This window comes from Amblyomma mixtum, chromosome 8 (genome assembly GCF_055824585.1).
Source record: "Amblyomma mixtum isolate Tamu chromosome 8, ASM5582458v1, whole genome shotgun sequence".
NCBI classification, from domain to species: domain Eukaryota; kingdom Metazoa; phylum Arthropoda; class Arachnida; order Ixodida; family Ixodidae; genus Amblyomma; species Amblyomma mixtum.
In genome coordinates, this window is record NC_143019.1 from 81,601,210 (window position 1) to 81,625,154 (window position 23,945).

General features: G+C 45.4%; 1 pseudogene; it reads right to left on the reverse strand.

Annotated features, from left to right (window-relative positions):
• Positions 1–7,019: 7,019 nt before the first annotated feature.
• On the reverse strand, positions 7,020–8,834 carry LOC149333194 (uncharacterized; annotated as a pseudogene).
• Positions 8,835–23,945: the final 15,111 nt, after the last annotated feature.

Sequence of the window (23,945 nt, forward strand, 5' to 3'; positions counted from 1 at the left end):
CTTGCTAGGCTGTTGAACATTACTTTGGTTTTCTGCATGTTAATTATTAGCCCCATCGTTCTGCTCTGCCTTTCTAACTGATTGATCATGCTTTGCAGTTCTTGTCATGAGTGGCTTAGCAAGGCAATGTCATCAGCGAATCGCAAATTACTCAGGTATTCTCCATTAACTCTTATCCCCAACTGTTCCCATTCCAGTCCCCGGAATACCTCCTGTAAAGGCCGATTCACACGACGGACCGTTCGTCCGCGGCCCGCGCAGTACGTGTGCATACGTCAGCACTTTGAGAGGCGCGCTAGATGCATGGATGGATGGCGGCCGACAGCGCGCCTCTCAAAGTGCTGACGTATGCACACGTACTGCGCGGGCCGCGGACGAACGGTCCGTCGTGTGAATCGGCCTTAAGCAGGCAATGAAGAGCATTGGCGAGATCGTATCTCCCTGCCTGACACCTTATCGTATTGGAATTTTATTGCTGACTTTATGGAGAACTATAGTAGCTGCGCAATCGTTATAAATATTTTCCAGTATTTTCACATAACACTCTTCCACACCGTGATTCCGCAATGCCTTCATGACAGTTGAGGTTTCCACTAAGTCAAATACTTTCTCGTAATGAATGAAGGCTATATATAGGGGTTGGTTATATTCTGCGCATTTCTCTATCACCTGATTGATAGTGTGAATGTGGTCTATTGTCGAGTATCCTTTGCGAAAGCCTGCCGGATCATTTGGTTGACTAAAGTCCAAGGTTGTCCTGACTCTATTAGCGATTACCTAGTAAATACCTTGTAGTCAACGGACAATAAGCTGATCGGTCTGTAATTCTTAAAGTCCTTGAGGTCTCCTTTCTTATGAATTAAGATAATGTTAGCATTCTTCCAAGCTTCTGGTACTCTCGAGGTCACAAGGCATTGCGTATACAGGGTGGCTAGTTTTTGTAGCACAATCTCTCCTCCGTCCTTCAACAAACCTGCTGTTACCTGATCATCACCAGCTGCTTTCCCCCTTTGCATTGCTCCTGAGGCTTTCTTTACTTCCTCCTTCGTTACTGGCGGGATGTCCCATTGCTGTCCTCGTCTGCCTCCCTCAGTAATTCGATGAGATTACATTCGTTACTGTATAGATTTGTGTAGAACTCTTCGGCTAATTCAACTATCTGATCCATATTGCTGATGACATTGCCCTGTTTTTCTTTTAGCGCATACATCTGGTTTTTACCTACGCCCAGTTTTCTCCTCACTGATTTTAGGCTACCTCCGTTCCTTAGAGCATGCTCGATTTTCTCCATGTTAAACTTTCTTTTGTCGGCTACCTTGCGCTTATTTATTAACTTCGATAGCTCTGCTAGTTCTATCCTGTCTGTGGAGTTAGACTTCGTCATGCTTTGGCGTTTCTTAGTCAGATCTTTAGTATCCTGAGATAGTTTGCTGGTATTCTGTCGAACCATCCTGCCACCTATTTCTGCGGCGCACTCTGTAACGATAGCTGTGAGATTATTATTCATTGTTTCAACAATACGGTCGTCTTCTTCAGTTAAAGCGGAAAATCTGTTCTGCAGCGACAATCTGAATTCCTCTACCTTCCCTCTTAATGCTAACTCGTTAATAGCCTTTCGCTTCACCAGTTTCCTCCGTTCCCTCTTCAAATCTAAGCTAATAAGAGACTTTACCATTCTGTGGTCGCTACAACGGACCTTACCGAGGACCTCCACATCCTCTACGATGCCAGAGTGAGCACACAGTATGAAGTCTATTTCATTTTTAGTCTCAGCATAGCGGCTCTTCCACGTCCACTTCCTGTTTGCTCGTTTGCGGAAGGAGGTATTCATAATCCGTAGGTTATTTCTATCTGCGAACTCTACTAACTCTCACCTGCTATTCCTGGAAAATATACCCTAGTCGCCTACCGCATGGTCTCCAGGCTGCTTCTTGCCTACCTTCGCATTGCAGTCGTCCATCAGCACACTGTGCTGTGATTGTACTTTGTTCATTGCCGATTACACGTCTTCATAGAAGCATTCAACGGTCTGATGATGATGTAGAAACTTTATTTGCGCTAGTAGAAGACCCGTGCCCCTCTGGGTCCGCACGTAGGCGTCCGGGGAGGGGCAGCGTCACAGCCGGAAGACTAGCAACGGTCTGGTCATATCGGCTTGGTGTAGGTGCATAGGTCTGTACCACCCTCAGCTTGTGCCTCCTATTGAGCTTTATTACGATTATTGAGCTGGCCCGAAAGACGCGGGTTCGATCCCGGCCTGGGCGGCCGAATTTCGATTAAGGTTAAATTCTTGAGGCCCGTGTACTGTGCGATGTCAGTGCACGTTAAAGAACCCCTGTTGGTCGAAATTTCCGGAACCCTTCACTACAGCGTCCCTCATAGCCTTAGTCGCTTTGGGACGTTAAACAGGAATAAACCAAACCAATCCTCTATGTTGCTAGCTATATCCTGATTAATGAGGGGTCCCACACCTAGCTGTCGTCTGTCCGCTAATCCACGATAGCACAGTACATGCCCGCCCCTTAATACTGTATACCCCTCATTTGTCCTCCTAATCTCATTAAGCAATATGACATCCCATTATAATAACCGCTAGTTCCTCTAACAGCACTGCTAAGCTAGCCTCACTAGATGAGGTTCTAGCGTTAAACGTTGCCAGGTTCAGCTTCCGATGGTGGCCTGGCCGGAGCCAGATATCCTTGGCACCCTGCCCTGCGTCCCTGGTCTGACCGCTGCCTTGGTAAATTGCTTCGCAGCCGCTGAGGGCCGAGGGTTAATTGGTTTGTTCATAGAAGCAAAGTACTACACCAGGGTGGCCAAATCCTGTTCTGGTGAGGGAGGGCTTACAATTCCATGAAACGCCTGGAGGGGCAGAATAAAAATATCTCGGGGTATGGGTGAACGAAGGACAAATATACACTGAAAAGCAGGAATAGTCTGTTAGGACAAAAGGGCGGAGAGGTGAAGAATAGGGATTATGGGGGTACAACAGATATGAATTACTGAGAGGTATTTGAAAAAGGATAATGGTGCTGGAGCTTACTTTCGGGAATGCGGTTCTGTGCTTTAGGGTAGAAGTTTAGTCAAGATTAGAAGTAAATCAGTGACCTGTTGGAACATTAGCACTAGGGGCCCCCGGCTAACCACAAACGAGGGAGTACAGGGGGATAGGGGCTGGGCATCGTTCTAAGTACGGGAAGCTCAGAGTGAAGTATTGGTGGCTAACGTATTTAAATACTTATACAGAAAGTGCGTTGACTCAAATAGGCGGAAGAGGACTAGGAAACTATCCAGTAAGTATGGAGGACGCAAGAACGCTGAAAGAATGAGCATTCAACGACAAGTAGAAAAAGCTGAAGGCAAAAACTGCCTCAATCCAATGGAAAAGAAGCATAGTGCAGAACTACAGGGTCTGTTCTGAAAGTAGTAGGACTGTTTTTTTTCCTGGGCGAATGGGCGGACGAGAGGTGGTCTGCGCGTGCAGGATCGTTGAAGGGGGATATTGGGAATGCTGGGGAAAATCGGCAGCCGGCTCTCGGCCGTTGAAGAGAGGAGGTCGCTTGTACTGTGAACCCCTGTCGAAACGTCTCGTCATGCAGAATCATCGAGCGTTTACTGGATCAGCGATACGCGATCAAATTTTGAGTAAATCTTGGTAAAACGGGCAAAGAGACTCACAACATGATTAAGGAGGCCTATGGTGACGCTTCCATGGGTTTATCAGGTGTTTTTGAGTGGCACAAGCTGTTTCGAGAAGGTAAGGAAGAGTGGAGGAAGACGACTGTTCCAGACGCCCTTCGACCAGCAAGACCAACGAAAATCTGTAGCGAGTGAAACATTTACTTAACACTGATCGTAGAATGAGTATCAGAATGATTGCTGATGACTTGAGCATTCCTCAAACCCAAGTTTTTGAGATCATGACAGAAAACTTATCCATGAGGAAAGCCTGCGCGAAGTTGGTGCCGGGATTGTTGTCAGAGGAGGAAAAGGCCAACCGGTAAGATCTTCTTCATCATGTGAATGAGGACCCCGATTTTTTGCCCAGCACAAGGCGGCAACGCTGCCTCAGCCCCCCTACAGTCTCGACTTGGCCCCGCCAGACTTTTTTATATTCCCGAGAATAAAATCGACGCTCAAGGGGAAACATCACGGATCTGTAGAGGTGGTTCAACAGGTCGTGACGAGGGAGTTAAACAGCATTCCGGTCCAGGCGTTTCTGGAGGCGTACGAAAACTGTGAAACTCATTGGCAGCATCGTGTAGGTGCGGAAGGGTGCCACCTTGAAAAATTGTAATCGTTTGTACTAATCTCTTGAGTAAATTCTGTTTAAAAAAATTAGTCCTACTACTTTCAGAACAGACCATGTATATTGATAGTTGAAAAGGCAGATCATAAAGATCATAAAGGAATTGTCCTGTGATAACTCAAGAGGCAGTGCCTTAGTCTTTGAAGCTAGACCAGGATGTAATAGTACGCGCCGCAACAAAAAGAAATTTAACAAAGAAGATGCCATATGTGCTGTGTGGTAAATCTGTAGAAACAATTGAACATCTATTCTCGAATGTGATGGTATTTATCCGGATGAAAATACAGGCAGTCACTCTCCCTGAGGATCTTGAGTTTAGAGATAACAATGGTATGTAAATAAATTTGCGGCGGAAGTTAGCAAAAAGCGATTGGAAGAGTGCTGTTTGAAAAGCAGAAGTGACTTAAGGTTATAACTATGCGTGAAAACGCAATGAAAGAGAATGGTTGATTCTAAGACTAATTTACAACACATTTAAATAAAAATAAAGAAAAAAAGCTGAGCATGGTGGCAACACCTGCCACCATCCCATTTCAAAGGAGACGCTCCTACCTCTGTTCCTTCCTTCCTTCCTTCCTTCCTTCCTTCCTTCCTTCCTTCCTTCCTTCCTTCCTTCCTTCCTTCCTTCCTTCCTTCCTTCCTTCCTTCCTTCCTTCCTTCCTTCCTTCATTCATTCATTCATTCATTCATTCCGTCCGTCCGTCCGTCCGTCCGTCCGTAAGCCATACTGTACGTGGGAGCTCCGGTGCGGCTACAGAGCTCCAGGATGAGACGGAGTAGGTACAGGAGCCTCCACCAAATGTAAGAACGGGTTGTGGCAACACCACCTAGACTTTCTTTAAGGCCTCTCCACGTTTGCGTGACGTCACCGCACTGCGACGGCTCAATAGATTCGACTTCCGCGCTCGCACGCATTTCGCGCATTTCAGAGTGCTGATTGTGTCTCTCGTGTTTTGCTTGCCCACAACCTAACGGAATATTTTTTTTGTTCTTGTTTCTTTCAAAGTATAAGCAGTTACATTTTGGCAGACTTTTACTGATTTCATATCAAAGCGCGCATTTACCATGTGTGAAGATACGTTCGTAATATTTTGTTTAGTTAAAATGAACAATGCAGAGGACTTTCACAAGTCGTATTTTATTTTCAGACCAAAAACACGATCAGTAGCAGTAGGAGGTAAGGAAACTGTTACAGCATTGAATCATAAAATGCAGTAAGTGAAGCCAACAGCAGAAAAGCTCTAAACAGAAAGCAAACACAAGAAAAGATGCAGAATATATATTATTACAACGCAAAAACTGGTTTCGAAATTTAAAAAACTAACAAAAACAGTCACAAGCACCCAGAGTAGTTAATTCTTCAAAGTCTTCAATTTTCTCTCTTTTTCTCTTGCTGCGTTTTCAACTATAAGTTGATCATTTTTTCTTTTGCAAAGGTTATTTAGAAGCGTGTTTGCTGCTGCACTTAGGACATAGTGCTTTGCCAACTGTAGAGTTTGCCCATTCTCACACACATCAAAGTCAATGCCGTCGTTTATCGCATCATGTGTGAGTGCCAAGAGAGCCTCTTTTTGATTTGGTAGTGCATGAAATTGTGTCGCATGCTGTTCGATTCTCAGTTTGTCAAGAACTATCTCAGCAGTAAGAACAGCATTTACTATGGCAGGCTGTGGAAACTTGAGACCACCACGAGTCAAGGCCTGGACTAATTCCCCACCTTCTACTTCAATGTCATCTTCTAGCATTAAATTTTCTTTGCAATCCATGCATGACAGCTTTTTGAACGCAGCGTGGGCACAATAGCCAGCAACGTAAGTGGTTGCTGGGAGATTTGGCGCCTTCTGCACATAATCGTTGTCCGTTACCTCAATGTCAAACACTTCAAGTACTGCATCGTTTTCTGCCACCGCATCTGTTGCAGCCTCAAACTCCGGCAACTCTAGAGTGTTCTGCAGACTAAGCTTTCGCTCCGACTGATAGACTTGTCTTATGAAAATGTGGTATTGCGCACCGGAGAGTTCGCGGTATTTGCCGAACCTCTTCTCCAAACAATCAGTCTGAAACTTTCCTAAAAGTACATACTTGAAGTTCATTTCATCTAGGCAATACCTAGTTACCATTACTAAGGTGTCTGTCGTGAGTCAGAGCGCACTGTGAGTCTCTCTTGCAAGTATGCCTGCGTCAAACTTGAGAGACTGCCACAGATATAGCCACTCCACTATACTTAACAGAAACTGGACCTGCGGACTTGACACTGATGTAATCGGTGACTGCAGCTCATCACAAAGTCGAGTGCCCTTGTTGCATGTCTTTAAATTTACGATGTTCCACCACTTTGTTATGTTTCAAGGAACTGTGCAGTACCAGACACATGATCTAGATCAAGTCTGGGCCCACATGCTCACAGAGCTGCTGCCGTAGACGGGCTGAAAATCCTTAGGGCAAGCTTGACATTCTGTCGCTCCATATTAGATGGGTTCAGAGATTTAGATGAAAGCGTTGGTGCTGATTTAATCAGCTGCCCTGTTCTTTCGAGTGAAGTTCTCGAAGTGTTTTAAATGAAGCTGTAAGTATAGGTGGGTTTATGCTAGGTCCTGTGGGGCTAGGAAAGAACATGCATGTTCCAGCATTTCGCTGTTTAATCCAGTTATTCCTGACACATTTTATTAAGTGTACAGGATCAATCAGAAAAAAGAGAGGACGTTTAGAGTCAGCAGGGTGTGGATACACACTCTGAAGTTTGCAGGGGGCCCCAAAAAGTGATGTTGTCTTCCGGTTGATTGAGTCACTGTCAGTTATGACTGCGATTATACTGAACCCAACATGCTCTAGTTGAGTAATGATGCTATGCAGAATAGTGTGAAGCTGCTGTGCATTGATGCGCTCTACTGGCAGTATGTGCACAACATGACGTGAAAGCAAGCTTTGTATCATAAAAACATGGGCTGTTTTTGCTGCAATAGGGCTATTCATAGCTGCACCAACAATTGCTCCTCCCTTATAATCAAAATAAGGCTACAGGTGAATTTCGTCCATCATGAGTACAACAAGTTTTTCATGCTCCTTCATTACTGCGACAAGCTTCTTAGCATAGAGAGAGAGAAAAGGACGGAAAGGCAGGGAGGTTAACCAGGCGATGCCCAGTTGGCTGCCCTACACTTGGGGAGGGAAACAAAGGGGAAAAAAGGAAAAAGAGCAGCAATGAAATGAGTTTTCTAAGTGTCCAGCGACCGCTATGTCACGGGGCTTATGTTGTAAGAGTTACATATACGACGCATTGTAGATTTATGAGGAGTCTAAGGTTTCCGGAACTACGAAGGAACCTATAAGCATGCGGAGAAACTGTAAATAAAATACTATAGAATACCAGAAACTCTGCAAAATACCGGGATGACCTGCTATGCTTGACAAGAAGAAGAGAAACTTGCTCTTTCAAAAAACTAACTGCCTTGAGTTGTTCAACATCTGCCAGTTCACAATTAGAGGCAACTTCAAGCAGGGAAAGTAACAACTTAAGCAAACCATCAATTTTTTCTTCGCGCTTAGACAACAATTTTCCTTGAAACGACTCTGCAGCATCCAGCAGACCTGTCAAGCAACGGATATCGTGTACTTTGTGAGGTATAGTATCTACGCCACCGATCGTAGTCAGCTGCACATTTCGGTAACAGACTTTCACCGTGAGGTCCTCTAAGACCGTGACTGACGACAAAACACGAGGGACGTCATCAACAGCAAGACTGAGAAAAAGGACGCAGGCAGGTCGAGAAATAACATTCCAAAAATCAGAAAGCTTCATTTGAGGAAGGCACTCCAGTAGAACTTGGAAAGTTTCAATCTTGTTATTTGCTTCTTCCTCCTCGTGTGTCTGCAGTGACATGGCGATGGCATCTCGTAAAGAAGCGCCTTCAAGACGAATCCTCTTTTCAGCGGGTGCTTCTCGGGACGGAGTGGCGGGCGCGGAAAGGTACGCGGGACAGTTCGGGAATACACTGGGAATGGCGTCGGAGCTGAGACGAGCGATCTCCAGTTTTGCCTCGACGACTTTGCCCGTTTTTGAGTCCACATACTTAGTAGTAGTCCGAATGTCTGACTCTTTAAAGTGGCGCTCGCAGACCTGCAAAGCCCAGCCCAGATAAGGTCAGCATATTTAAGATGATCAATTCCATGGGCGCAATAGGAATTAGCGCAGTGAAATATTTCAAGTTTAGAATATTTCCAACTCGCCTAGCCACTAGGCCATGTTGTAGCGCATTATTTACACACAGCTACGTCGCGGAATAAATTAAATATCACGCTTTTTTGGCTTACCACTGAGCGCTTTCCGGGTTCGAAATCAGCACGTGGAATGGCGTTCAACCATCGCCTCCTTCTGTCAGTATCAGCTGGGAAAGTGAAGACGCGCACAGGCTTTTCTCCATCGTAATTCCCGCGGCAGCCGGGAACACAACAGTGTCCTGGCATTTTAACAAATGGCCCAGGAACTGTCACACGCACACATCACTTTCACAGACGTTTCCCAGGATTGCACTTCGAGTATTCACAGCTGGCAAGGAAGATTCAGCAAATGACAAAGAAAGAAAGAACAGCGGAGGAACAGCATGTAACACACGTGCAGCACATGTACATAGCACATGTTCAAACACGACGGTAATGATGTTTACAGCAATCGCGATGTCTCCTTTCAAATGATTGCTTTCAAGAATTTACAAGAAAAACTGCATAAAGTAAGCTTTTAAAAGATTGGACAGTTTTTACAAATGCGAACGAAGATTTTTACATTGAACGAGATATTTTTCATATCTTCTAACACGGTCAAATTCATTATCTTCAATTTTTTATATGCAAATACGCCTCGGAGAACTCCGCACTTGAGCGGTTTGAAACAGCGCGGGAGGAGAACGGCGGCTGCGGCCGCCAGGAGGTGCTGCCGCAGCGGTCGAACCACCATAGCGGTAGAGTGGTGGCTGTTCCCGCCGTCGTAGTGCAGTGACGTCACGCGTCGGAGGAGGAATCGTGGAGAGGCATTAAAAAGTCTAGGTGGTGTTGGTTGTGGCCCTGCTGGTTCTACGTAACTTGCGAGGGTCGACCCAAGCGTTCGGTATTCAAAGGACACTTGCGTTTAGGGGGCCTTCGTCTTCTTTCAATAACACAGAGTCTGCTCGCTACAACAGTGCTAATAAAAATTTGCGTTAAAAATACCACAACATAGAGCCTTTAATATTACTAAGAAGCTTATTGCTATTTGCTGCGATGGGGCTAAACCAGTGTCGCGATTTAAGCTCAATTAATAAGGGATATAAAATTATTGTTTTATTTCTGATGTTCGTTTCGTATATATCTCAAGTGAAAATGTGGAGGAACACGAAGAAACGTACAGGTTTTAATCGCAAGTAATAGTGAGAATATATTTAAATATAAGTAGTAAATGCCAGTATTTCAATACTAGAGTGAAGACAATCAGTGTTGTTCTTGAGGCATTTCTCCCCAAGCAGTTATGGCGGAACCAGGAAAGGACGTCATCATTATCAGCACAACATTTTATCAACATATCCAAGGACCTATGAGTGCCAAATATAGTTATATAATTCTCGTAAAGAAAGGACCGTAAGTGACCCAGGAGGGCAAGCGAGAAATGAAAACGGTTTCTGTATAGACCTTTGAGGAACGCCTTGTCACTTGTCTTAAAATCGAAAAGTACGTTCGATGTACGAACAGCTTGCTGCCTCTCACATAAGTCTCTCCTCGTTAGGGGAAATATCGGGCCTACAATATCTCTTCCTTCAAATTTAGCTAATAGCAAACAGTGCACTACCGCAACTTCCAGTACAACATGCGCTGAATTTTGTCAATAAAAGACAGTTGAGAAAGATTAGTAGAATACTCTAAACGAAAGTCAAATTGATGAGGTGAAGAAATCCTAAATTTTGATAAGTACCTAGTTAGGCGTGATGCAATATGCTTTTAAACGACTTGACTAAATAATTGTAATGTGAAAATGAGGTGATAGTTAGAAATTCTAGTCCTGTTCGCGTCAATGAATATAGCTGTAATATTGGCTTTCTTTTAATGCGAGTGGAAATACACACGTTGAAAAATGAAATTGCTTATGTTGCAAAAAGGCTGTGCACTAAATCAGCTAACCATTTTATGTAAATTGGGCGGATAGAATGAAAGCTTGCGCTGGTAATATTTAATTCTTGAATGATCGTTCGTACTTCTGTAGTGCTCTAAGGAAACATAAAAAACGAATGTGGGGACAATGGAAAGGGGTGCTGAATGACGACATCTTGGATAAATGTGTTGCTTAGGACCTAATTGTTAAACAAGTTTGCTGTGTATAAACAGGGATCGCAAAATGAGCCACTGGATGAGGGTAGGTGAGTGATAAGTGGCTCTTGTGGTTTGTTCAAAATGTATTGATGGATTTACATTTTTGTTCCACATCGTTACCGGCACCAATAATTTCGGATGAATATTGCTCGATTTTTACCACTTTTAACAACCTATTCCGAACATTGCAGCAAGTAATATAGCGTGTTTTGAAAAGAGAATTGAAAGGGTGCTGTTTGCTTTTCTTGTAGACAATTTCCTTTTTTGGAATACAGCTTAATAATCCTGTGCTTTTCTGTAGATGATGTATGTTTTATTTACATTCATTTATATTACCAATTTCTTATTTCGCATGTAAATTGATGGAGAGGCAAAATAGCATCAGTTATAAATTTCATACCGGCCCGGCCTAGGCCCCCACAGGCGAGATTATGGCGCTTGTTAATTATATCTTGCGGTATCAGCAGCCGTGCCTTGTTTTATAGTGTTCAATCGATTCAAACTGGTGAGTTCATGAGGGAAATAGACTCCGTGATCCCTATCTGGAAGTGCATGTTGATGTATTCTAGCCTTAGGGTTGTGCAGCCAAAACTTGTCTTCACATAGCAGAAAATTTTGTTAAAAATGGCCGGCATTAGTGTAACTCGTGATTTATAATTCATGTTTTATAAGTAATAACAGCTGAGCTTTCAGAGTGAATAGATTACATATCCTTAGAAAATGCTCATCTATGTAAAGAGGCACACTTCCAAGTTGGCATCCCTCGCCTTCAAAGCAAAGCTCATGGCTATACGGTAAATTAGCCGCAGAGAATTTTTCTCAACTTGGCGCAGTTCACCTTATTGACTTCCTTATTTTCCTTACGTACCAGTGCGACCCATATACGACAGGACAACATTGCCGTGAAGGTTGTGAGTGCTATCAAAGGAGGGACAACCCATTCCTGGGAAAATGCTTCAACCCTAATGCTTACGTACCTGACAACTTCCGGCCTCCGCATGAAAAAATCCCACGGCCTGCAAGAGGAGAACGGTCAGGGTCCGGGTCACTGCCTCCATGGAAACCTGAAACTCCTCCTAGACCGTGGTCACAAGGGAGAAACTCACTGCCTACAAGACCAGGATCACCAAGTGAACGTCCACAGCTTATTATGCCGGGATCTCAAGGCGGAAGCCAAACGCCTACAAGACCAGGATCTCCAGGTCAACGCCCACAGGTTGTAATGCCAGGATCTGCAGGAGCGCCAGGAGCGCGCCCACTCCCGACAGTACTAGGAACACCCGGAGCACTTCAAAACCCTTCAAGACCGGAATGGCTACGAAGACGCCCGCTGCCTCCTACACCAGGAACTTACGAACCACTTAGCCCCGTTAGCAAGGTATCATACGAGTCTATAAGAGTAAGTTCACCACAGTTACCTCCCCAGCGCCCGGTTTCATGGCTCTATCAGAATAACAGGCGTGTGTAGAAGCTTACCACCGATGAAAGTCGTGAAAGTTTGGTCATTGTTGCGGTTTGTTATGTATTTTATAAACTAGGCGTCTACTCATCGAGCCCAGATGAAAGAGTAATAAAAATATTGAAAGATAGGTTTACTTGGGTAGAAAGAATTCAGCAGAGAAAAAGGGTGCTCTAAATATTTTTGCGTTAATTCACAGAGGACCGCGTTTTTAACTTTCTCTCGCGATCCTTCTTGTTGTTATCATTGCGAGCTTTCTCTCCCAAGTCCGCGAAGTAATGCTTGTCTGTTCGGCTGACTTCGACATCCAAGCCGCACATGAATGACCAATAAAAAGATCATTTCAAAAACAAATTATTGTGGAAATATACGTCAGATGTGTGGTTTTCTTCACAGAGGTGAGCGTCAGTTATTTGATCCTGTCCATTTAAAAGCACAAATTTTAATTAGCCCAAGAAATAACTGTGCATGTAATTCTAGAACAGGAACAATAAGGCTGAGCGATGTTAGTTCGTCCGATTTAAAAGCTGAAAACGGCCAACAGTTGACGGTAAATAACAAATTAAATCCTCATTTTCTTGACACTCCAGTGCCTTTTATTTGCTGACATCTGAAATCAGAAATCAGTTGTCAGTTGTAGGAGTAAGGAAGACTCAAGAGAATCGAAAGCCGCTTCGCTGAATTGCCAGATAGCACTTGTCCTATAACAAGGAAAACGCACGCATCAGGACTGGATCGGCTTAGCAAGCACACACGGGATTTTATTTATAATATAAAATAATAAATGCTGAAGAGCCCCTTACTGAGTAACACTGATGATACAGCAGAGTGAGAACAATGCTTCGCGCAGTCTGATGGGCAGTGATGGGACCGCAAACATAACACTTCGATGTTTATCGTCCTCTTCAAAAGGTAAGACGGCGAAAAAAATAGATGTGATATTCTACAGCATTTGATCTCATGGACGCATTGCAAGAAGTGTTGAGTGAAAAAATATTTTCATAGAGTGTTAGCTCTGTGGTAACGATTCGAGCTACCGAGTAATGCTTATTCCACGGACAGAAACTAAGATGGCGGCCTTCATAGCAGCAAAATCGTATCCCAGTGGTTGCCATGGCAAGCGAGGCGGTTGCACAATACAATAAATATTAACAGGCGGCAGCGTGATGCCCTCGAAACACAACTGGGAATCAAACGTGGTCGGTACGGTATATATATCCCTGTCTGGCAGGTGTCATAGTAGGGCCGCTTAGTACCGACATTCGTGTAAACGTTGGGGGCTAAACGTTTGCCACAGAATATGCTGAATGGTACCATACGATTCAGCGTTTTGTGCAGCATAAACTTACTCGTTAAGTTAGAGTCTAGCTCGCGGCTCGGATTCGAACCGGCGACCTATGTACGGTGTGTAAACGCTCGATATTTGATCACTGATTCATTGTCGACTCATTTTTCCGGGCAACAATTGGTTATTGTTTGATTTTATTATCCATTCAATGGGCTTCATTGATATACAGCAAGTAAAAAAGGACTAAGGTACAAGTCGTCAAAAGCACGAGAAGGAACGCACTGTGTTATTAGAGGACTGGGGAAAGGTAAGACCGTTTTTGGTGTCATTTACGCTAGATATTCGCCTATAATTACTTGAAATAATCAGGGCAGGTTTATTTTTTAGATTCGGACGTTTTTACCAGGGATCTTCTGTGTGAGTTCCAAATTAAAGAGGTACATTCTTTTTCGAGCGCACTCGTTCGGAATACGATGACTATTTTCTTTTCGCATCTAACGGATGAAGGCTGCCTCCAAGAAGACCGAAGGCATTCAATGCCGTTGTAAAGATCGAATGTGCGTGGCAGTTTTATGAAAAACGGGACGAAAAGCAGTCAACTAAATAAATTCTGCGCATACGTATTCAGATGGCAATTTGCGGGCGAAATGAGGAAAATGGCGGCCTCTTATCGTCCTCTTCAAAAGGTAAGACGGCGAAAAAAATAGATATGATATTCTCCGGCATTTGATCTCATGGACGCATTGAAGAAGTGTTTAGCTCTTTAGCTCTTATTTTCCGCTTGCCATCGGGAGCTGTAGTTACCAATTCTTCTCAAAATTACTCCGAATAGAAAGGGCAGGGTTGCTGTGGAATCACACAGCGTGCGTCCTGTCTCACATTTCTCTGTTCGTGTTTGCGTATAAGCGCTAGTTAATATGTGCGACAAGAACAACCAACTAGCCCAATTGAGAGCCTTAGCAGTCACATTGGAAGCCGGATATAGATTACAGAAAGGGGATTTCGAAATAGACCAATCATTGATATCTTGTGCAAAAAATGGCAGTGGATAAGTTTACCTGTAACGTAGGAGCATGAATGCGCTGCAACCAGGCTAGTAACGCGCTTCTTGCAGCGACACGCTGCCCAACGGCACGCTGGCAGCGAACCGCTCACTGGGCATTGCCAAGCCTTACCCACTTCGCCTCGAACCCGCAGCGGACAGTGCTTTGTAACTAGCCACTGCCGATCATAAAATGTTTGATCCTGTCACCGGGGTACTGTAAATAGAGTAATCGCATTGTTATTAGGGTCGAGTTGTTTTCGCAGCATCGACAGCGAAGCCATCGAAGGTCGCAAGCACGCAAGGCGGTGACCGCCGCTAGGTTTTAGGTAGATTGGCTTCACGCATGCACGCGATGTGGCGTGGAGAATGAATGGAAGTGACTGAAGGCCACCTAAAAATTTGGCAAGTATGGGAGGGAAAACAGCCTGCTCAGGGTGGTGTAGGGGTGATGACTAAACTCTCCTCTGATCGGGTCTAGCCTCTTGGACAATGACGTGCGAACAAAATGCTGTGTCATTCCACCCTTTGCCTTTGCCCACAGCGCCGTTGTGCCTTTCCCTTCGAACAGAACGTGCTGTTGGGCGAGTTGGTTCAGCACGAGTGCAGCAACCGACGCCGAGACAAGGACGAAAGAAAATTTTCGGACGACACACATCAGGCGCCTTTCGAATTAACGAACATTCATTAATTCAAACATTCATGGAGCACAGGTAGCATTTGAGACGAAACAATAGTGTGTGCTTCAACGCGGCCGCCTAGGTATGCCTATACTCTGGCTTGAATTTCGAGGCAAAGGAAGAATACGGACGTAAACGTCAGGTGTCGTGGTGTAATGTCACGACGCGAGAAATCGGTCAGCGAGTGACTGTCGAGGAGGGTCGCTGGCAACTTCTTCGAGCCTCCCTTACACTCTTAGAAATGGAGTAGTGCTGGGAACGTCTTTTGATGGAGTATTTTGAGCCACCGCTATACAAACGTCTTTATTCCAGCCTCACCTGGTTCGCAGCATGCCAGCCTGAGAACACAGGCGAACCATGACGATGACGGGCATGTACTATAGGGGACAAAAGTCTCGAGGACGCGGAAAAAACGATGCAGGTCCATGAGTAACGTCTTCCAGCGAACATCTGCTTTCACTGCCCCACAGTGAAGAGCGTGAGCCCGATTATCACTTAAGCAAGTTCAGTTTTAATCAACTTCCTAATAACGGAGCTAACTGCTTCCCGGGTATGCGTCCTGTAGAGTTTTGTCCCCAATAGTACAAGTGAAATAGGGAAAAGTTCTCGCCCTGCGCCTACGCAAATCCCCTCGGCATGAAAGCGGCCATCCTGAATGCAGTTTAGACAGGAGAGGGGCTGCGGGAGTAGGGCTTCATACGCGAGACGTGAACGACCTCTTGTGAGCTCGACAACAAACAGCGACGGTGTGCGTGGGACAACGAGGTAGTTCACGGAAGTTGTTGGTTGGAGTAACGGGTAAGGCTTAATGAAGGGCTGAAAGAACTTTCACAAGTCAGGAATGCGGAAATTAGGGGGATCCAAAGGGTAACTTCATCAATGGAATAAAAGGAAGCAGTGCGATGGTGCTGGCCGTAATAGAGCTTGCGTTCTTGCTAGGCGGCTTCAGTTTTGACGCAGGCAAGTTGGCGACAGTCGGTCATACGAGAAGCAAACTGGTTGCCCAGAGACGTAGACGGAGAGGCAGGAACACAGGAGAAGGTGGTATCAAAGACCGAGGACGGTTGATGGCCATAAACTAGGAAGAAAGAGCGGTAGCAAGTGGTGTAGCTACGGTAATTAAAGGCATAATGTTGTCCCAGTTGCTAGGGTAGGGCTGATGTACATGGATATATGTAGGGAACAAGGGGCCAAAAGGGTCGATGAGGCCAATGGTCTGAAGGTAATAATTGGAGGTTGTTTTGTGGACGGTGTGGCGGCGTGGAGTACATTCTCAAGGATATGGGAAAGAAATGACTTCCCACGGTCGCTGACCAGAATACGGGGAGAACCATGACTCAAGGCTACCACACGCAGGAAATAGTCTGCGACTCGAGAAGTGGTACCGGAGCGAAGAGGGGTTGTTTCAAGGATATCGCGTCTTATGGTCGATGGCGGTGATGAGCCAGTGGTGGCCGGCTAGCGTGAGAGCTAGGGGACAAAACAACTCTATGGCGGCAGAGTCAAAAGGCACAGGTGAGCAAAGAACAGGTTGAAGACGGCAAGTAGAAAGGGATGTTGATAGCTTTTGGTGCTGGCACGACGCAGAGGATGATATGTATTCGGCGAAGCTGGTAGAAAGTCCGGGCCAGAAGTAGCGGCGCTCGATACTCTCATGTGTTTTGTGGTGGTCTAAAGGAGCGGCAGTGGCATCGTAGAATTAAACTTCCAAAACGCAACGTCGAAAGGCGAGGTACAACGGGAAACCACCAGCGACCCGTATGGTAGTAAGTGTATCGGTAGAGTCGTCCTTGTTCAAATCAAAACAGGGGGAGCTGCCGTCGCAAGGGACTGCTGGGTGCCGCTGATTGGCCGTGGAGACGAGCGATGATAGTGCGGCAGTAAGGATCAGCCAGCTGAAGGGACGGGAAATTGGTGTGGATGTCCAGTGGAGCCGATGAAATGATGGAACGATGGGTGCAACATCCAGACGATCAACAGAAGCCTGACGTGAAAGCACTGTAGAGGGGGCCGCAGGTGTAGTCGCGGGAGCTGAAGAAAACAGGCAGCGAAAAAGGGCGTCACATCAAGGTGTTGTCAGCCGAATGTTTAGGCGATAGTAAAGGCATACTTTGGACATACCTGTATAGTACTCAGTGACCCAGGTGACCAGATAACTTCTTAACGACGACGATCAACTTAGCGTGTGATCATTTGCGACGATGGTGAAGTGGTGACTGTACAAAAAGCGTCGAAATTGCACTGTGCTTTATGGGGTTCTAATGCGAGGGATAACTGCGTTCTCCGCATAAATCGTCTCTCACAAAGTTCAAAACCGCCGACCCCACCACATGATCGCGAGCGCTACCGAGCGCACGCCGACAACGGCAAGCCTTGCTGTGAGGGGGAACAAAGGACGACACTGTAGCTGGCACATGCAAGGCATTTATTGCTACAACAGCAATAACGCCGGCTAGCAAAAAATACGCTAATGGTTCGAGGTCGTCCAACTCACCATCAAGGTTACGGATGAATGTTCTCCGACGCTAGGGCAAGGGAGAAGCTACGAAGCCGGACAGGACGAGCTAGAGGGAAAATGTCGCCACTACCACTACGCCTAGCTGGCCTAGTCGTCAGTGCGCGTAGCGTTTGCGAGCCGCCGAGAGCTGTGCCCCGCGTGCGCGCGCACAGCAATCACGCCGTCAGTGGCGCTGCGACGCCGGTGCCCTTCCATGTTAATTAAGGTAAATGGAAATGACACCCCGGGGAAACGAACACTAAAGGCGGCGAAAAGGGGCAGACCCCAAAGCTTTCACTAAGGCTTCCAATCTAAAAAAACTCGTTGTCTGTGTGTATGAAGCCAGCCAAACCTGCAGAAATAAAACAAATACTGCCGCGACTGGATTTCAAACCCGCGGCGGCGAGAACAAATTAAGTTCGCTGGCCACTGCACGAGGTCAGTATGCGATTTATTTATGTTAGGTTCCCTCATGACCCAAGCAGAGGGAATTAGAAAGGAAGGGCATTATTGCCGCATTTTTCTTGATATCCTGTTTACGGTCAAAAACAAAAAAGCTTGCATCACTAACAGAGCAAATTAATAATGACAAAAATCGGTAGGGTTTTAACGCAGTTAAACCGAACAGACGTGCTAAAGAATGCATTCATTCTTCGCCTCTCCTCCCATTAGGTATAGATCACGCGACGCTCTTCCGCACTTTCCCGAGCTTCCTCCCACTGAATACAGCTGGCGCGATGCTCCTCCGAACTCTTCCGAGCTCCCTCCCCCCATTGGCTACAGCTTGCCGTCTTCTTCTCCCATTGGCTCAAGCTCGCGCGACTCTCCTCCTCCAAACTAACCCGAACTTAACCGACAAGACAGGACAAGCCAAGATTCTTGCTCCGGTGCTCCGGGATGGTACGTCCGGAGTAGTGCTTTCGCACTAATTAAGTAATATTCAAAGTGACAGCTGCATTTCAGGCTGTGCAATAAATTAAAAATGTTTCAAATTTGCCAGGTCACTCAACATGGCATCTATTGAGGAGGGTTTCTTTGAGCATTGTACCGTTCTTTTCTATAAGCCACACTTTCGATGACATACTCCCTCGCTGAGCGATCACCCACATCAGCTTGTCTAACTTGTAGCCATACTCACTTCCCATACACTGTGGAGGCAGAGCAACATGAATAAGTCGAATAGCATGCCCTCTTCATTATCGACATGTAACAACCTTAGACATTATGGTGCGACTGGCTAGTCCCTCTCTTAAAGTCCGCTGCAAGACGTCCCAGAGAAATACAGCGGCAGAGCAGTCAGGAAAAATGTGGTCTTTTGTTTCCAGTTGACGGCCCATTAGGCATTCAACCGACCATGGAACGAATCAGCCTTTTTCTCTCAACCATGCTTTAACAGGCATGTAGAAGGACGAAGAAACTTTTCGTTGACGATCGGAGTGGGATACTTTTAAAACTTTTTTGGACCTCCTTAACTTCCCGTTCACAGTATAAGAAACGATAAAAAGGAACCGCTAACATGACATCAAAAAGTCTTTCCTGAGTTGCTTGCGGACCACAGAACTCAGGTATTATAGTGTGAATCAAACCTTTAATTTCTTAATCTTTAAAAGGCGCCACAAACACGGTCGCGAAAACCCGCCTGCACTTCTGCATTTGATGCTTCTAAACTGCATCAAAAAGTCAGGTCAGTCATGACACAGCCGAACTTGGAGATGCGTACGAAGAAAATAATCACGTTAATCTTGTAACAGCATGGACCTGAACACTACTTGCCGCAGATATAAATGGGCCAAACCAAACCCGCCACTTTTTACTGAGCGAAACAGATAAGTTGGACGAGTTATGTCCCAAGCCGAATCCTACAAAAACATCGCGAGGACTGTGTGCGTTTTTTGGGCGCTAACCCTTGACATGGAGAGCGCTTAAGAAACGTACCACACTTTTGCAAGAATGAACAAACTGCCTACCGTTGAGCGTGCAAACGTTGACAAATAAAGGCCACTACACTTTGCTGTTCTCTACCGTGCACTTTCAAACTGATCCCTACAGTAATCTTTAAGGTGCTTATAATGTTCAAGCGGTACTCCGAGGTACCTCGCAGGTGTAACAGACGACGACACATTTCGAAAAAGTGGAAGCGTGTTGCTCCAAACCACATGCCATAGTCCCAACGCGTTGCCTCAGTTGACGTCGCGGACAGTCAGCTTACAAAACCGAGTAACTTTTTTTTTGGCCTCCGAAAGACTTCTATCCCGACATAAAACGGCTATGTCGTCTGCGTACGGACATATCTTCACTTCACTTTCCATAAGTCTAAAGCCTCTGATCCTTTCATTCAGAATGAGCTTTAAACAAAATGGCTCCATTTAGACGGCAAACAATAAAGGAGAAAAGACATTATTGCCTCACAGAAGACCTGATCAAAAAGCTTTCTAACACTTGTTTATTTACGATAATGCTAGTAGAACTATTTGCATGGGCCATTTGAACTTTCTCTAATATGAGCCCACATGGGCATCATCCAGTATTGAAAAAGGACATCGTGGTTAACCCGACCAAAAACGCCTTTTCGAAATCTTATTGCAGCATTGCAACGTGATCCTCAAATGTGCCGCAGCATTCTGACATGCCCCTAGTTACGTTAATATTTGTTAAAATACTTCGTCCCTTTATGCCACAGGTTTTATGGGGCCGTAGAATATCTTTAATTACTGACTCTAAACGCTTCTCTTGACGTTCATGAAAACCTTGTAATCAACAGTGGCGAGCATTACTGGCTGGTACTTCACTGAAAGCAAACTTAGGGGTCGTACTCTTTGATATAAAAAGTACGTGTGTTGTCCGGCATGACGGCGGCGTATCTTGCTTATCACATTCATTTGTCAAAACTCTATGGAATGCCTGCGCAATTTTACTTTTAAAAACCTTATAAAAAGCCGCGCCCAATCCAGCAGGAGCCGGAGATTTCCCGCGCCCAGGTCCTCTTCGAATTTTCTATCTCACCCAGGATAATTAGTATTTCCAAGCGTTTTCTCACGCTGTCGTCGAGCCTTGGCAACAACGGCAAAAAATCTTTTTTAAACCCTGCTTCCACTAGCCTTGTGGGACCAAGCAAGGAACTTAAATGTCCTACTACCGCCCGCTTTCGCATGCGACTCTGTTGTCACTGCTTATCTCCTTTATGTCAATCTTCATCGAGTATACTTTTCCTTCTTCCAGCGATCTCTTGGTGGGAGCTTCTCCAAAAAATAGCCTTTCTGCGCGTACTCGCAAACACCTCTTTTGGTTTGGTTTGGTTTGGTTTATTGGGGTTTAACGTCCCAAAGAAACTCAGGCTATGAGAGACGCCGTAGTGAAGGGCTCCGGAAATTCCGACCACCTGGGGTTCTTCAACGTGCACTGACATCGCACAGTACACGGGCCCCTAGAATTTCTCCTTCATCGAAATTCAGCCGCCGGGTCGGGATCGAACTAGCGTCTTTCGGGTCAGCAGCCGAGCGCCGCAACCACTGAGCCACCGCGGCGGGGCACAACACCTGTTTTGTACTTGGCTATATCAAGATCCTGCAGCTTGTTCTTTAACTTCCTGATTTCTTTTATCAACTTTCCGGGTTGCGCAATTTCTAAGCTGAACAAAAGGTTTAACTCACTATGAATATTATTTTGTTTGCCCGTTTTGCTCAAAGTAACAAATCCGATCCTTAAATTGCGTTTATCTTAACTTCTTCTTCGAATTTTGATGTCTTTAAAGTGCTCCGAGGAAAAAAATGCAATTCAGAGATTCGCTTCTAATACGCTTAGTATGCGTCACTTGATATCATCCCAAAAAACTTCATCTGTTAGAAGGTTGTCATTAAGCTTCCAGAGTTCCCAATTAAAGCACAACTTTGTTTTCTTGGCTCCCACGGTACACACGACGAGACTTTGGTCTATAAATAACGCAGACGTTGTCACATAGTTGTTACAAAGAGGGGAAAGCTTGGCGGACACATAACCTCTATGCAGCCTTGTGTGGCTGCCTCTGTGGTGGTGTGCCAATTGCGACAATTCAGAATTAATTTAACAGCAAATTCACAGTGCACTCGAGGTAGCCTTCTTGGACAAGCTCGTTCAGGAAAACAGCGCTGATATCGAGTACCGGCTGCCCTTTGACTTTATCCTCTGGCGCACACACACAAATGAAATCGCCAAGAAACACGAAATTCCGATCGCACCTAACATAGGTAGCGATACGCTCAAAGAATTCTCTGCGGTCTTGCTCTTTTTTTTCGGCGCGTACACCCGAACCACCCTGAAATCACATACTATAAAGCGGCCACTCTGACATACTGAAACGCTTCCCACGTTAATGTCAATCGAATTGCGAACAATGAGGAGGCATCCACCAGATTTCTATAAGCATTGCACACACAGACGTAATACCGCGATATGGAAGGTAACGCCATGCAGTTCGGCACAACCCATGGAAAGTAGTGTATGACCCACAAGTAGTGTATGAGGCTCGCCTTGATCGCCCCATATCTTGAGCAAAGTAGGAGGGTGGCTCTTCCACTATACGTATGTTTCCCGTTATTATTAAGGCGAAAGCCTTTAATGCCTCATACTGTCGTTAGCAGATGCGTCGGCAGCCGTGTCGACAGACGCGTCGGCAGAAGTGTCGACAGACGCGTCGGCAGATTCGTCCGCCTTTCGGCGTCACTGCTTAAAAGGCTCAAGGTTCCAGCATGAATAAAGGCGCATCTAGTGAAGGCATGGGCTTCATAAATAAAATTAAAGGAGTAAAGTCAAGAAAAGGGAAATAAAAAATAAAAATAAGAAAATAAACAAAAATAAATACAAACTAAAAATAAGATGTGAAAATAGAAATAAACAATTAAATTAGGAAAAGGAGCAAAAAAAATAAAACAAAATATGAAAAATAAGAAAGTAAATAAAAACAAACAGTGGCCAGGAAACGCTTTCGCCTTGCAGCACTTTAGAGAGCCAAAGTGCCCCCTGAATTTTTAGTATTTTATTGTCATCTGCGTACAACGCATGATTGATGCTCCACATCTGATTTAGTTGGGAGGGGAGATTGATCATAGTTATGTTGAAGAGAAGGGGACAGAATACCGCTGCTTGCGGGGTCCCTCTTTTTATTATCTTCATTTGCGTGTTCGTGCTTCCCGCTCAGTGAGGAACCTGCGGATGAAAATATGTCCACGACTTGCAGTTATTGTTTTGGAAATTCTCCCGTATTATAGAGTGCTCAACGTTGTCAAATTCTCCCTTTAGATATAATGCCAGACCAAAGAATGTTGCTCTTGATCTGTGGTGGATCGACTTCTTTCTTGAGTTGTAGCAGGATGGTCTGCTTTGATAGAGGAGCTCAAAATCAAACATGATGTATTGTAGGACCCCGTTAGCTTCTAGATATTTGGTAGGCAGTTGTGAACCACCCTTTTTGATGAGTTTTTCTACGCACGATGTAAGCGATAATGTAGGCAGATTTGATAGTGTCACGTAGTGGTGACTGCAGTCGGGCGAACAGGAAAATAACGAGGACGTCTTCGAAACGGAACTCTTTATTTGGGCTGACTTGCGCCCGCAAAGAACTGAATCACTCGGCGGCGGCGTAGCAACTAGCGTGCTCGGCGGTCGTCGAACAGAATGCCCGTCGCTGTCGGCCGTGCTCGTTTTAAAGCAGATAGCGAACCTTCGGGATAAAGCTTGGGAAGTTACTAGAACATTCTGGCACAAAGTAGAATCGGCTCCGTCTGGATGTGATCAATCGAGATAAATCTAGGCGCGTCTTGCGTCACAAACGAAGCGATAAAGTGGCGTGTCGGTAGCCTTGAAGCATGAACAAAGAAACACTACAAACGAACGCTACAAAGATTCGCGGCAATATTGTTATCTCGTTGCCCGGTTTATGAAAAAAATCATATTCGCCGTCTTCCAGCGTTGTGGAATGATGCCTGTACTCCAACATTCGTTGTAGTAGTTCGTTTGTTGTTGCGGTACTGTTGCTGCACCACAAAGAACAAAGACAAGCCACAGCAAAGGTAATCCAGATACACTACGGCATGCAAGAAGGAGTATTCTACGTTCATGACATAGGTTTCAAAGGTGTACTAGTCACATTGGCGGTTGCGCACAAGAGCAGATGGTCAATGAATTTACAGCAGTCAGCCATGACACAAAGACAGCAGAAGAGGTGGCTCTACCTCTCGCAGGTACACATGCCGCCTCGCAATACATACGGACTCAACACAGCATATCCAAACGTCATTAAGGGTAGGATTTCCTCGCTTGCGATATTGATCTTCCGAACCAGACAAGCCTGTGCTGACATCAA